This window comes from Taudactylus pleione, unplaced genomic scaffold (genome assembly GCF_031769625.1).
Source record: "Taudactylus pleione unplaced genomic scaffold, aTauple2 ptg000225l, whole genome shotgun sequence".
NCBI classification, from domain to species: domain Eukaryota; kingdom Metazoa; phylum Chordata; class Amphibia; order Anura; family Myobatrachidae; genus Taudactylus; species Taudactylus pleione.
Window position 1 is genome coordinate 8,052,953 of NW_028284627.1, and position 16,781 is coordinate 8,069,733.

Genomic DNA, 16,781 nt, shown 5'->3' on the forward strand with positions numbered 1-16,781 from the left:
GGTATTCATGAACAGACTTAGCACAGGAGATATCACAGATATCTCCTTGCTAAGTTCCCCTGCGTTAATTTCCACACTCCCCATACATTAGTATGGGGATGTGGAAATTGTGGTATTCATCAAATTCCGAAAATTATGAATTTTCGGAATTTGATGCAGTTACTATTTGCCACTGTGAGGTGGCGAATAGCAGAATCGACTTACCTGTATCCGCGTGTGCAGGTCCCCCGACGAGTCCCTCTGGCGCTCTGCTCCGTCCTCAGCCTCCGGAGGCTGGTCGGACATGTGTGCTCCCCAGCAGAGCACAAGAAAGTTTAGAAAAAGAAAAAAACATTTTTTTTTTCTAATCTGTCATGTGATCTGCTGGGAAACCACATGACAGACCAGCAGGACGGAGCCGGAGGCTGCTGCGCGGACAGGTAAGTCGGGGGGGGAGGTGAGCGGAGGGGGGAGGTGGGTGGGGGCGGTCGGGCGGGTTACACTACCTTAATGCACCTTTAGGCAGTGCTGCGCATGCGCTGGTTTTACAGATGTAACAGCGCATGCGCAGCACTGTTTCCAGATGCGATAAGGTAGTGTAGGCAGGGAAAAGTATCTATTTCCCGAAAAGCTGTCATCGCAAAAATGACAGCTTTTCGGAATAGATACTTATGGAGAGGTGGAATGATGAATTCCACATATAATTAGGTAGAACTCCATGCGAGTTCTAAACCTAATTATCTCCATCGAATTTTTAGGTTTAATGAATAGGCCCCTGAGTGACAACAGTAGCAGCTTCCAGCTCCCTAACTCTGCACACTCCACAGTAGCCAGCCAGCAGTACTTTATTAATTATAAGTAACACACAACACTGATTGACAACAGTAGCAGCTCCCTAACTCTGCACACTCCACAGCCGCAATGAAAAATTGCGGCAACCATGTGACCTTTTTTTAGAATCCAAAACCCGCGAGAATCTGACAGTGGGATGATGACATTTTGCCTCGTTTTGGGAACAGAGTCTGGCGGGAAAACCCGAGTCGGACTCTGGGCCTGATTCAGACCCGGTCGCAAGCACTGAGCGGTGGCCCGGAGCCGGCTCCGTAGTGCGCATGCGCGAGACCCGGATAGCGACAGGCAATCCGTCGCTCCGGGTCTCGTACCAAAGGGGGCATGCTGTCAATTTTGAGTGACAGGGCGGGCCTGGGGAGTGGCTGCCCAAATGGAGGCGTTCCCATGTGAACGCCTCCGTTTGGGGCGGACCCACTGACTTGAGTGATGTCAGTGGGAGAGATTTCGGCTGTTAGAGCTGAAATCTCTCTGGGGCTTGCGGCAACGAGACCCTACCACAAGGGTCTCGTCGCAAGCCCGATGGACGCGATGGTCTTGACCATCGCGACCATCTTCCTGGCCGCTCGCTATAGTTGTGGCTGGTCACCCACAGCTATGCGAGCGGCCAGGAGGCCGTTCTAACAAAAAAATAGCCCGGCCCTGATTCAGAGCGAGCCCTCTGTCAGAGCGTCTGGCTCTGAACCAGGGCACTGTTCCCAGCTCGGATCGGGGAGGCTGGGGGAGGGGGTTCGGATTTCGGAAATCCGAACCTGCTCATCCCTAATGTAAATACACCAATAGTTCCAGAGAAATCAAAGATATCATTACCAGGAATTATAGGTTTTTAAGACAAGATAATGTACTACAAGACATTCGTCCTATTAAACCACGTTACCTTCCGGAAAAGTAGATTTCTGAAAACCATTCTTGTACTTAGTCATTTGAAAAGGGCCAGGAAAGAAGAAATACCAAGAAGTCTATGTTGGTTGCCTGTAAAACCATGTGGTTTTTTCAGATGTGGGAAATCTGGTTGTACCATGTGTTCCCACATGTCAAGGACAACAACCGAGGTTCATATTCCCACACATTCTGACATATACAAGTTAACTTCTTTTATTAATTGTGGTTCAAAATTCATAATGTATGTATTGTGCTGTGAATGTAAACTAATATTATATAGGTAGAACAATGAGGCCCCTACGGGTCAGATTCATAGAGCACCGTAGAAACATCATAAATCAAAACAGAATGCATAGTGACTCACGACACTTTCTAAATAAACATAATAGTAATCCGGCAAGTCTATCCATTATAGGTTTAGAATATATTCCTCCTATGGAACTGTCGAAACCGGATAATTGGCGAAGACAGAATCTGTTTGCAATTGGAATCTGCGCAATGCTATCTTGTAAAGGTCGACAAGACTCCATCTTAGAAATAAAATCTCACAACACTGTTTTGAAAATAAAAGGTACATAGTCAGCCTTCCTCAAACACAGGCAGACAGTGTTTAACACAAACACTAACTTATTAGCATTTGGAATCCCATACAAAGCCCATCCTGGAGAAAATCCCTATACCATAACACGACACAATATACCGTGGTGCTATGAGCATTTTTACATAAGAATATATGAGCTGTGGCAAATGTAATGTAGCCTAGCTATGGAGCTACACAATTGAGTCCATCCCCACAACCAAAACAAGCAGAATAAAGATTGGGGCTCCGACTTCACTGCTGGGAGCCTCCACCCTGTATGAGAACTAAATTCACTGTATAAACACATTTTGCAATTGCAGTTTAAAAACATCAGAAAAATACATGTGTGCTTATGTGTATGTATGTATATATATATATATATATATATATATATATATTAGGGGTGAGCGGGTTCGGATTTCTGAAATCCGAACCCCCCCGATCCGAGGCCGATCCGAGTCAGGCTCGACTTTTCCCGCCTGACTCGGATCTGAAATCGAGGCAAAACGTCATCATCCCGCCTTCCGGGTCTCGCGGGTTTTGGATCCTATATAAGGTACCCGCGTCGGCGCCATTTTCTCACTCGGCTGTGGACAGTGAAGAGGGAGGGTGGGAGTTAGGGCTGGCTGGGCTGTGTAGTGTAGTGTAGTGCAGAGTAGTGTTGTGCTGTGCTGTGCTGCTGTTGTCCACTACTTCAAAGTCCATAGGGGCTGGCTGTGTTGTGCTGTGCTGCTGTTGTTAATAGGGGCTGTGTCCACTACTTCAAAGTCCATAGGGGCTGGGTGGACTGTGTTGTGCAGTCAGTTCTCCATAGGGGCTGTGTTCACTCCAAAGTCCTGTGCAGTGTCCCAGTCCTAAAGGGGTGCTGTAGTGTTGTCCAGGGGGTGCTCTGTCCATCAGGGGTGCTCCCCCCAAGTGCTAAAAAAATAATATTTTTTATGTGTTTGTGAATTGTGTGCGCAGTAGCCGCACGTGCATCAACAAAGTAGTGCCAAGCGTGCGCCTGTGTCATAAGTAAAGGGCCAGCTGGCTTGACCGTTAAAGGGTGCTGTAACCCCCAAAGTACACTCCAGTCCAAACCCAAAAAAAAAATATTTTCTGTGTTTGTGAGTTGTGTGCGCAGTAGCCGCACGTGCATCAACAAAGTAGTGCCAAGCGTGCGCCTGTGTCATAAGTAAAGGGCCGGCTGGCTTGACCGTTAAAGGGTGCTGTAACCCCCAAAGTACACTCCAAACCAAATAACAAAATATTTTTTCTGTGTTTGTGAATTGTGTGCGCAGTAGCCGCACGTGCATCAACAAAGTAGTGCCAAGCGTACGTCTGTGTCATAAGTAAAGGGCCGGCTGGCTTGACCGTTAAAGGGTGCTGTAACCCCCAAAGTACATTCCAAACCAAATAACATAATATTTTTTCTGTGTTTGTGAATTGTGTGCGCAGTAGCCGCACGTGCATCAACAAAGTAGTGCCAAGCGTGCGCCTGTGTCATAAGTAAAGGGCCAGCTGGCTTGACCGTTAAAGGGTGCTGTAACCCCCAAAGTACACTCCAGTCCAAACCCAAAAAAAAAATATTTTCTGTGTTTGTGACTTGTGTGCACTGTGGCTGCACGTGCATCAACAAAGGAGCAGCGCCAAGTGTGCGCCTGTGTCCCATAAGTAAAGAGCCGGCTGGCTCATTTCTTAAAGGGTGGTGTAACCCACAAAGTGCACTACTCTCCAGCAAAAATAAAAAAATATTTTCTGTGTTTGTGTGCGCTTTAGCCGCACGTATATATCAATATAACATAAATGGAGGACCAAACTTTCTCTGATAAAAATAAAATAGGGAAAGATCAAGAACCACTTCCTCCTAGTGCTGTTGCTGCTGCTGGGAGTTGTTCATCATCCCAGAGAGGAAGTAGGAACACCACCACTTTTACTAAACAATTGACCCTCCAACAGTCCCTAGCGATGAGGATGAAGTACGACAGCAGTCATCCTGAAGCAAAACGTATAACTGAGGCCTTGACTGCTATGTTGGTGTTAGACGTGGGTCCGGTATCCGCCATTAGTGCAGTGGGATTTAGACAATTGATGGAGGTAGTGTGTCCCCGGTTCCAAATCCCGTCTAGATTCCACCTGCATCCTCAAAGCAGCAGCGACAAGCGTGCTTCTGTCTGTTAAAGGGTGGTGTAACCCTCAAAGTGTGCTCCACAAACAATAAAAATATTCTTCTTTTTTTTTCTGTCTTTGTGAATTGTGTGGGCTGTAGCCGCACCTGCATCCTTAAAGCAGCAGCGACAAGCGTGCGTCTGTCTGTTAAAGGGTGGTGTAACCCTCAAAGTGCGCTCCACAAACAATAAAAATATTCTTCTTTTTTTTTCTGTCTTTGTGAATTGTGTGGGCTGTAGCCGCACTTGCATCCTCAAAGCAGTAGCGACAAGCGTGCGTCTGTCTGTTAAAGGGTGGTGTAACCCTCAAAGTGTGCTCCACAAACAATAAAAATATTCTTCTTTTTTTTCTGTCTTTGTGAAATGTGTGGGCTGTAGCCACACCTGCATCCTTAAAGCAGCAGCGACAAGCGTGCGTCTGTCTGTTAAAGGGTGGTGTAACCCTCAAAGTGCGCTCCACAAACAATAAAAATATTCTTTTTTTTTCTGTCTTTGTGAATTGTGTGGGCTGTAGCCGCACTTGCATCCTCAAAGCAGCAGCGACAAGCGTGCGTCTGTCTGTTAAAGGGTGGTGTAACCCTCAAAGTGCGCTCCACAAACAATAAAAATATTCTTTTTTTTTCTGTCTTTGTGAAATGTGTGGGCTGTAGCCGCACCTGCATCCTTAAAGCAGCAGCGACAAGCGTGCGTCTGTCTGTTAAAGGATTACATCGGTGACAGCATCCAAGTAGGCATGTCAGACAGTCCGTACCTGTACTGGCAGGAAAAAGAAGCAATTTGGAGGTCCCTGTACAAACTGGCTCTATTTTACCTGAGTTGTCCCCCCTCCAGTGTGTACTCCGAAAGAGTGTTTAGTGCACCCGGGAACCTTGTCAGCAAAAGGCGTAGGAGGTTGCTTCCACAAAATGTGGAGATGATGTTCATAAAATGAATTATCAACTCTTCCAGGGAGACCAGCCTCCAGAACGTACAGAGGGACCTGTGGTTGTGGATTCCAGCGGGGACGAATTAATACTCTGTGAGGATGAGGATGTACACAACACTGAAGAGGGTGAGGAATCGGAGGATGAGGACGACATCTTGCCTCCGTAGAGCCAGTTTGTGCAGGGACAGATTAATTGCCAGCTTGTTTTGTGGGGGCCCAAATGAACCAATCATTTCAGCCACAGTCGTGTGGCAGACCCTGGCGCTGAAATGTTTGGTTTGTTAAAGTGTGCATGTCCTGTTTATACAACATAAGGGTGGGTGGGAGGACAATTCCATCTTGCACCTCTTTTTTTTCTTTGAATTATGTACTGTTTGGGGCCTAGTTTTTCAAACTGCCATCCTGTCTGCCACTGCAGTGTCACTCCTAGATGGACCACGTGTTTGTGCCGCCCACTCGTATCTCTTAGCATAGTCATCCAGCTACCTCGGTGCAACCTTTTGGATATAAAAACACTATTGTGAGGTGTGAGGTGTTCAGAATAGACTGGAAATGAGTGGAAATTAAGGTTATTGAGGTTAATAATAGCATAGGAGCAGAAAAACACATAAATGCTGTGATTTTAGCTGTTTTTATGCTTTTTTAAAAAAAAATACAGATCCAAAACACAAAACCCAGAACCCAAAACACGGAAGGGTGGTTTTGGCAAAACCAATCCAGATCCAAAACACGAAGAAAGATCCAGATCCAAAACCAAAACACGAAAAGTGGCCGGTGCACACCCCTAATATATATATATATATATGTATGTGTGTACATGTGGCCCATCATGCATGGACTTACGTGTATAATATCACACACAGGGCTCTATTTATTAACATTATTTTTACTAAAATAAAGTGAAAAAGGGTGTTTTCACATCCTTTTCACATTATTTTAGTTTCACCTGTAGTTACTATAGGGCAATTGGAGTAGAATTAGTAAAATTCTACTCCAACCCCTAGTATCACTTATTTTTAGTAAAGCAGATCGCATTTCCCATAATTGTAATGGGAAATGTGATCTGACCATAGTTACTAAAAATAAATTGTAAAAAAATACCGGGGGAAGCCCTGTGATAATAACGCCACCTGGAGGTGGCGTTATCCAGGGTCTCCCCCGGTTACCGGGCTCCCACTCTGCTCTAACGGGGAGAGCAGAGCTGGGAGCCGGTACCAGTAATCAGCTGTGTGGTCTAAATAGATCGCAAGCTGATTGCTGTAAAAAAAAGAAAAAAAAAATGAAACATTTTTTTTTTACTTACCTGAATCCAGGGACCGGTGATCGGGCCTCCGCTGATGGCTCCTCTCCGGTCAGCTGGTCTCCCACAGTGCACTGCGGCCCGGTCATCAGGTGATCGGGCCCCAGTGCAGTATGGGAGATCACCTGATTGGGAAGCCCAGAGAAGATCACCGGAGGCCAGGAGGATGCAGGTAAGTGTAATGAAGGGAGGGGGGGTCGCGGGGGTCCGTGATCGCGGGGGGTGGGGCTTAGCGCCGGGGGCGGGGCTTAGCATCGGTGGGGGGTAGCAGCGACGGTGGGTCGGTGCATGCGCGGGCTCTTAGTCGCGGTATTTTTTTCAAAAAATACCGCGACTAGAGTGCGGATGGAATCCGCAGGGACAGAGCTTTATCGCAAGCTCTGCCCCTGCAAGGGATTTATAGTAAATCCCTGTGATATTGCCTGAATTCGCAATGAGAATCCACTCGGTAATATCACACTACAATCCGCATTCAATATGCGGATTGTAGTAAATAGAGCCCACAGACTTATATTTGAAAAGTAGCAAAATTCCCTGCAACTCATACACACAATGTTAAACAGAACACAGTCAGCTTTTTAGTAATCCTTCCCAAAATCATACTGGCATGGCCACACACACACATAGATGCCCTTCCAGCTTAGTGCTGCTCGCTGAGTGCCCCACCGACCCTCAGACGCACAACGCAATTCAGTGCTGTTTCTCCCCGCATACATACATTTAAAAGCAATGGTCCCATAACGCAAAAAGGATAATTATTACTTGATTTAAACGCAATGTCAGTATATAAAGAAATGAATGTTTTCTGTAACTATGGCTTAGTAAATGACAATTGGACTGTGTTTGGTGCCGTACTGATCTACTCAACAGCGTTCCGGTGGCATCGGTGAGAAGATCAGAACATGCGGCTTCAGAACATGCGGCTATGAAATATGAATGTTAGAGAGAATAACTTCTTGAAATGTTGTATGCCATAGTTTTGACTAGATTTATTATGCAGCGGGAAAGTGGACACAATCAAGTTGTTGGAGGCTGGGTTGTGTCTTTGCACTGACCTATGAATTGTACCATAACGGAAGAAGCAAGAAGAGGAACCAATGAGAACCTGCCAACGTATTCTATTGTATTGCTTATCCCAGTACGGGTATATATGTGAGTGCTCTGAAACAAGATGCCTGTCTGCAGTGTTCCTGTTATGCTGTTCGACGGAGGTCTCATTATTGATGCCGGTAACTGGTCCCAGAGTGCACGCGTATGTATTGACTGTACCTTATGACCTAATGTTTGTACAATTTATTTTGCGCTCATTGTTAGATCATAGCGTGGTAACATCTGTACTTTTACCTGAAAAATAATCTTTAGCACGTTGGACCGCTATTCAACTGTCTTAGAGTTTTATTAATGGTATAATTAAACACAGCGCTAATTAGTGACATCTTGTGGTTTTAGAAGGTATAGGCAGGTTTTGTCTTAGAGGTTCTAGGCAGGTGAATCTTAGAGGTTTATAGGCAGGAATGTACTAAAGGTTTATTTACGATTCAACAGTTGGGGGCTTGTAGGTTTATCACGTTATCTGATACACGGTAACACTCGGTCAGTTCTCTCTCAGCAAAAGGGTGGAGGCGCCTTTTGAGAGACGCATTAGTCTTTCATTAACACAGTGTTGCTGAGAGCGTACTGACGGTTATTGTGTAGAGGAACGCTGATCAGAATCCAGGGACAAGAGAGGAAAAAAAGTTTTTTTCCTCTGTTGATAGAACCTTACGTTTAGAGGGGTGACGCAGTATTGAGTACGCGGCTGAGACGCATTTTTGCATATGCAGTTAAAAAGTCATTATACGGTTGTGTGGTAGTCGCATTATTGTATATGCGACTGGTCGCACAACAGCGTATACGTACTTCCGGTTGTGCTGCCACGTGTTTGAACAAAGCCATTGAGGTTTACATTTTTTTCTATTACCAGTATCTGGGTTAAACGTGTATTTTTCTGCGCAGGAAAAAAAGTGTGTAACAGTGACTACTTGTTGAACAAAGTTAAGGGTATCGTATGATCCTTAAGGGCTAGGTGCAAGGGTTAGCCTAGCCGCTCGGTAAGCAGCTTTACCATTCTATACACCGTAGCAGGTGTACATGTTGTCTTTGTTGTATAGAGGTGCGTGAGAGTAGCCGACATATAAACTCTCATAGGTTTGGAAGTTGCCTTACTAAATCTTATCCGGGTGTGGAAGTTGCCTTTTTCAAATCTTATCCAGGTGTGGAAGTTGCCTTACTAAATCTTATCCAGGTGTGTGGGCGCCGCCGACTTAAATCATCCACAGCTAAGTGAAAGTGTCTTGATTGTCTTTCACCGGCTTAAATCTTTATTGAAAAGCGTAGGAGTTGTCTCAGAATGGGAGCCACGCAAACAGTAGACATGTTAGGCAATGATGTGCTGCTAATGGAGGCTCCGATTGGATCGGCCCATCGTATTATGCATACTAAGTACGGTACTTATGCAATAAGGTATTGTGATTTATGGTTTAATATGATGAGGAAGAGTGTTAGACCGTTTCCCAGAATTGGTAGTTTTGATAAAAATGTGTTAGACAATGTCCGGGATCACATAAGTTTGATGCACTCCTGAGAGAATAAGGTTAAATATTTTGAATGTTTAAAACTGTGGCAGCACGAGGGGGAAATGTGGCTGAAGAATGTAGGCCTGTTTGCGTCGCGGGCCAGTCTCGGGCAATGCGCCGGTGACACTAAATAGCGCCGAGGACGCATCGCTTGATAGTGTGCACGCACTGCAAGGTAGTGTCGCAGAAGGTAGTACAGATGGTTCACGCACACCACCGCCGCCCTATGCGGATGGGGGTGTAGGTGCAGTCAATATAAAGAAAACCCCATAAAAATGTAACAAGCAACTTGTACCCTCAAAAAGCAATTATAAAGAAAATGTTTATGATATGGATGATGAGCCTATTGTAATGTCTGCCATTTCCCATGCTGTGCAAATGATAGATGCTGCATCACCACAATCACGAGTGGTGCCGCCATCTCCATCGGTAACAGCAAGGGAAGTGTTAACACACTCTGCACCCATAGAGGAAGTTCTTAATACCATACGTAGCAGCAGCAGATTAAACCCCCAGCCAGGTAACCAGGTCAAAGGTAGCAGCGCTACCGGTCTGCATCCCATTTGGACAATAACTGTTCCGAATGGAAATGCAGACGCAAACGGTATAGTGCCCACGAGGGAAGTAGTAATGCATTGTCCTTGGACAAGAGCAGAACTAAATTCCATCATAAATGATTTCCCCGATCCCAAAAAGGAATTAGCCAAATGTCAAAGAAATTTGGGTAGTTCACATGAATCCACTAATAAAGATTGGCGTGTGGTGTTAAGGGCCTGTCTGCCACGCAATACCGACGTGACAAAATTTATCACGGATTGTGTATTGGATGGTGACGTCCCCTTAACAGATCAAGTAAATCAAGGTAACATTTCCCGCATTGTAACTCAATTAGGTATATATTTTCCAGTAGTAGTTAACTGGAACAAAATTTTCACCATTAAAGAAAAAGAGAGTGAGACTGCAGAAGATTACTGCGATCGGGCTCTGCAGGCTATCACCCAGTACACTGGGATAGAGGATATTAAAGATAGCACTCACCAGAGGGGGATGATAGTTATGGTACTTGTGGACGGTCTGAAAGAGACTTTAAAAACTCGGGTTCAGACCTCACAGCCTGGCTGGCGGGGACTTACAATAGATACCCTCATAGAAACCGCCATTGAACATGATAAGAACATCTCCAAAAAGAGAGAAGCCCAGAGTGAGAAACTAATGGCTGTCAGTATACAAGCTCTGGAGGGAATGACGGTAACATCACAGCCAACAGACACACTTGCACGTATATGGCCGCTTTAAGCTACATGTCATAGAGTAACAAGCGGACCCAGCAAAGATGGCCGCCGCTGTATGTGGAGCCCAGAAGCACAAAATATAGAGACCGATTTACATTAAGTAATCAATGGACTGCAGGTAACAACAGACCAGGAACAGTGTCCACTGACTTCTACACTCAGTGCGGTACTGAGCATGCGCGCATACGATACCCGGAAGTGCGGCATCTACATCGCACACCGGAGTTTTGAAATCTAATTGGCATCCCTATTTAAGAGGAGAGGGGACAACATGAGACATTTGCCCTTGAAAAAGTCCCAAATAGGGACGAAACGCGTTGGGACACAGAGACTTTACCCATAGATCTTTTTAACCCATTCCATCACTACTGTACTCTGTACATTGTTGGATTTTTTTGCAAACTGAAGTTACAATAAATTATAATTTTATGATTGATTAGTATCAGCATCCATATCATATATACTCCCAATACCCCTCACTCACATGCATGTGCACACTGGAGGACGAGGGGAAGAGTGACGGACCAGCAGAGATACATCGTTTGGTAAGTACATTTCCTTACCTACACCACGCTGCTTCATAGTGTCGTTGTCACTCTGACACTACGTTCATATCCCCTGAGGTGACGTGAGCTGAGGGAAGGAGGAGCAACACGGTTATCAACCAAGCATCTTTACTGGTACTGAACACCCAGCCGAAAGTTTTTGCCCACCGAGCTATAGTGCGACTGGTTAAGCACAAACATCATTACACACTAAGTCTAATTAGGAACCTGGAATACACATTGAACACACAGCCGAAAGTTATTGCCCACCAGTTTTCCGAATATTGATATTCCCTCTCAATTTGGGACATTATATTGATTATCACGAATTCTCAGCCCCAAGTTTTTGCTGACCAGATATTTTATCAATTATTCATATTGACTATGATTTATTGACATTTTCAGACAGACATATATATCACTCCTGTATATAACTCACCACAGAGCGCTATTTCCCCCCCCCCTTTTTATGCTGTTATCTGTAGTCTACAGATGGTCAGGTTAACGGGAAGTACTAGGGAAGAACCGGTCATGATGGTTGATGTAGCTGGTACTGAATATCCTTTTCTTGTAGACACAGGGGTGACCAGGTCGGTGCTAAAATCTCCCGTTAATTTGCAGGTGACCAACGAGACAGTACCAACCATGGGTGTAACAGGTAAAGTGGAACATTATCCTTTAACAAAGTCCACAGAGGTTACTATTGGGCCGTTGCATACCAGGCATTCTTTTCTCCTGGCTGCTGCGGCTCCTACTAACCTACTGGGCAGAGACTTGTTATGTAAGATGGGATGTGTTATATATTGCACCCCTGATGGTGTATTTTTAGATATCCCAGAGAGAATGGAATACGAGGTGCGGGATATGTTAGACACTCCTCAAAGGATAATGTATCACTCTACAGTTTTAAATGAAACTCCATCACAGGTAGATGAAATGTTGTCCCTAATTCCAGATTCCCTTTGGACTAAAGATGGACAGGACACTGGATTAATGGCAAACGTAAGCCTTGTAATGGTAAATTTAAAAAGCGGAAGGCAAGTCCCAAAAATTCCCCAATACCCACTAAAACAGGAGGTAGAGTTAGGGGTGTATCCCATAATTGAGCGGTTATTTCAGCAGGGAATTTTAGTCCGTACAGCAAGTGTAGCCAACAGTCCCATTTTTCCAGTGAAGAAGGCTGGTGGGAGGGGTTATAGGCTGGTACAAGACCTTAGAGGGGTTAATAAGGTGGTAGAGAGCCAATTTCCCATAGTGCCGAATCCAGCTGTCATCCTTATGCAAATTCCACCAAATGCAACCCATTTCACTGTCATTGACCTTTGTTCTGCTTTCTTCTCTGTACCTCTTCATCCTGACTGTCAGTACCTATTTGCATTCACATACAGGGGTGTACAGTATACATGGACACGATTACTCCAGGGTTTCATAGACAGCCCCAGTATCTTTTCCCAGGCATTACACGATTGTTTACAGTCTTTTCAACAAGCCAATGGATCTGTTCTAATTCAATATGTAGACGATTTATTGCTATGTTCTGACTCGTTTATGTCATGTTTGAATGATACTAAACTTTTGTTGCTTCATCTCTCACAAACAGGACACAAGGTTGCTAAGGACAAACTACAGCCGTGCCAATCCAGAGTTAAATACTTGGGACACTGCCTAACCCAGGGGCTGCGACATCTCACTACAGATAGAATCCAGGCTATACAAAACATGACAATGCCACGTAACCAACAGCAGATCCGTACCTTCTTGGGAATGTGTGGATATTGTAGAATGTGGATCCCAGGTTTTTCTATTTTGGGCTTACCTTTACAGGAATTAGTCTCTTCCTCAAAGCCCGATCGTGTCATACACACAGAGGAATCAGAACAGGCTTTCCTTAATCTTAAGGATAGTCTGACAAGAGCTCCTGCATTGGGAATACCTGATTATGAAAAACCTTTTGATTTGTAGTGTACGGAAGCTGATGGTTGTGCTGCAGGTGTCCTTACACAAAAACATGGGGATGCCAGTAGGCCCATAGCATATTACAGTGCACAATTGGACACTGTGGCGAGATCACTCCCAACCTGTTTGAGAAGTGTAGCAGCAACGGCTCTATTGGTCAGCAAAAGTGAGGATGTGGTATTGGGCCATGATATGATTGTCTATACCCCACATGCTGTGTCTGCCCTGTTGAACTCTGCCCAAACCAGACACGTATCCTCAGCTAGATTCACCAAATGGGAACTAGCTCTAATAGCACCCTCAGACATCACTATAAAGCGGTGTAATACGTTAAATCCAGCAATGTACTTACCGTATGTGCATAAGAATGCACAAAGGGTGGAGAATGAGTCTCTGGTAGAAAGTGAGTTTTGCAAAGGTATTGATAAGCATGATTGTATGGATTATCTTAACCAGACCTTTACCGCTAGACCTGACATACGTGACATACCTTTAGAGAATGCAGATGTGAAACTTTACACGGATGGGAGTTGCCATAGACAAACGGACACAGGTGAGTTATGTACAGGTTATGCTGTTGTAAATGACACAGACATCATAGAAGCTGAACCTCTTGGTCCTCCTCACTCAGCCCAAGTGGTGGAGTTAGTAGCACTGAGAAGAGCGTGTAAATTGGCAGCAGGCAAATCTGCCGACATTTACACTGACTCTAGGTATGCGTTTGGGGTGGTTCATGATTTCAGAGCTCTATGGCGTCTGAGAAATTTTATGACAGCAGCAGGCACACCAGTCGCACATTCCAGACACATAATAGGATCATTAAAAGCAATTCAGTTGCCCAAAATGGTAGCAGTAATAAAGTGTAAAGCCCACACATATGAGGAAGATCCGGTATCATTGGGCAACAACAGGGCGGATGAAGCTGCCAAGTGGGCAGCAGGTTTAAAAACAAATGTACCCATAGAACAAGTAATGGTTTTCCAAACAGTTGACATGCAGAAATTAATTGAGATGCAAAATTTGTGTTCTACCCAAGAGAAAGCAACCTGGAAGTCTAAGGGATGTGGGCAAGAGCCCTCTGGACTCTGGAGGGACGGACAAGGTAAGCCGGTGGCACCTAAGGTGTATTACCCAAGCCTGGCAGAGGCAGCGCACGGACTGACTCACTTGGGAAAACAAGGTATGTGTAAGTTAGTGAAGGCATATTGGTGTGCACCGGGTTTTTCTTCACAAGCAGAAAAGAGAGCAATGTCCTGTCTGACCTGGTTGAGGAAGAACATAGGGAAAACGATCCCTACCGAACCATTCCACATTCCCCCGACTGACGGTCCTTTCCAGGTAATACAAATTGATTTCATCCAATTACCACCCTGCAGGAATCTTAAGTATGTGTTAGTTTGTACCGATGTATTTTCTAATTGAATAGAGGCATACCCAGCGGCCACTAATACTGCTGTATTCACTGCTAAAAAGATTGTACAGGAATTTGTATGCAGGTATGGTATCCCTAGAATGATTGAAAGTGATAGGGGTACCCATTTCACCGGGGACGTCTTCCAGATAATGTGTAAATTGATGGGTATTGATAGCAAACTCCACACCCCATATTGACCCCAAGCCAGTGCCAAGGTGGAGAGAGTGAACGGCACTATTAAAAACAAATTAAGTAAGATCATGGCTGAGACTGGACTAGCATGGCCAGAAGCACTACCTTTGGTCCTACATAGCATAAGGACCACTCCTAGGCCTCCACTTCATCTGTCCCCATTTGAAATACTGTTTGGTAGACAACCTCATTTAATTATAAGCCCACAGGAAGACCTGATGAGTAAAAGCGGGGTCACTATTAGGTATCTTATAACAATGAGCAAACAGTTGCAGCAACAACAGCAGAAATTGAAATTGTTGTCACCCGATATGCCAGAGATAAACTGTCATGATGTAAAACCTGGAGAATATGTTATGATCCGAAATTTTTTACGCTCAGGTTGCCTAATAGATCGATGGGAGGGGCTGTACCAGGTGCTGTTGACGAGCGCCACATCCTTGAAGGTGGCCGAGAGAGATACCTGGGTCCATGCCACTCACTGCAGAAAGGTTAATCAACCGGTGGAGAAGCAGGGCAGAGTTGAAGCAGATAATGAGGATCTGGCAATTGCGAACCTGTTCCGGGAAAATTAAAAGGTGACAGTGAGAAACCTGAGCTAAAAGAAAATTGTAGATCAGTGTCACAGCAAAAGAACCGTTCTGCTGTGTTCATGTGTGTACTCTTCTTTCAGAATTTCCATCATGATTGGTTTATCTGGAGATTCCTGGTTCTTGTGACAGAGGATAGATGGAGGAGGCGGGAGCTGATGCTGGTGTAATGGAGTGAAATCGAGAGGAGTGCTATACCAAACCAGGGGATTGCCGGTCCAATTTCAGTACAGTAAATTGTTGTGAAAATATGAATAACAATACTAAGGAAGAACTGTATTACAATCCTGAGTTATGATGTAGTGTATAACAATGTAGCCTGAGTTTGAGTGGTCGTGCATGGATATAACGTTTATGTTGTTTTAAGTCATCTTAGGTAATGCAGTCCCAACCCCTTTCAAGGCTCCCCTTATAGGATAGGTGCATCCCCACATCTTTCCCATGATCCCTTAAGGATCCGCGGTGTGCATATAAGGGCAGTTTTATGTCCCTCCCGGAGACACATTATCTGAATGGTTCAAATGACCACACTGTCATTCCATAATAACATTGAACGGTATATTTTCATGCATGGCTAAACAGATTCAGAACAGGTTGTGATAGAGCTTGATTGGCTATCAAAGGGTGGACTGTCGAAACTGGATAATTGGCGAAGACAGAATCTGTTTGCAATTGGAATCTGCGCATTGCTATCTTGTAAAGGGCGACAAGACTCCATCTTAGAAATAAAATCTCACAACACTGTTTTGAAAAAAAAAGGTACATAGTCAGCCTTCCTCAAACACAGGCAGACAGTGTTTAACACAAACACTAATTTATTAGCATTTGGAATCCTATACAAAGCCCATCCTGGAGAAAATCCCTATACCATAACACGACACAATATACTGTGGTGCTATGAGCATTTTTACATAAGAATATATGAGCTGTGGCAATTGTAATGTAGCCTAGCCATGGAGCTACACAATTGAGTCCATCCCCACAACCAAAACAAGCAGAATAAAGAGTGGGGCTCCGACTTCACTGCTGGGAGCCTCCACCCTGTATGAGAACTACATTCACTGTATAAACACATTTTGCAATTGCAGTTTAAAAACATCAGAAAAATACATGTGTGCTTATGTGTATGCATATATATATATATATGTATGTGTGTACATGTGGCCCATCATGCATGGACTTACATGTATAATATCACACACAGACTTATATTTGAAAAGTAGCAAACTTCCCTGCAACTCATACACACAATGTTAAACAGAACACAGTCAGCTTTTTAGTGATCCTTCCCAAAATCATACTGGCATGGCCACACACACACATAGATGCCCTTCCAGCTTAGTGCTGCTCTCTGAGTGCCCCACCGACCCTCAGACGCACAACGCAATTCAGTGCTGTTTCTCCCCGCATACATACATTTAAAAGCAATGGTCCCGTAACGCAAAAAGGATAATTAATACTTGATTTAAACGCAATGTCAGTATATAAAGAAATGAATGTTTTCTGTAACTATGG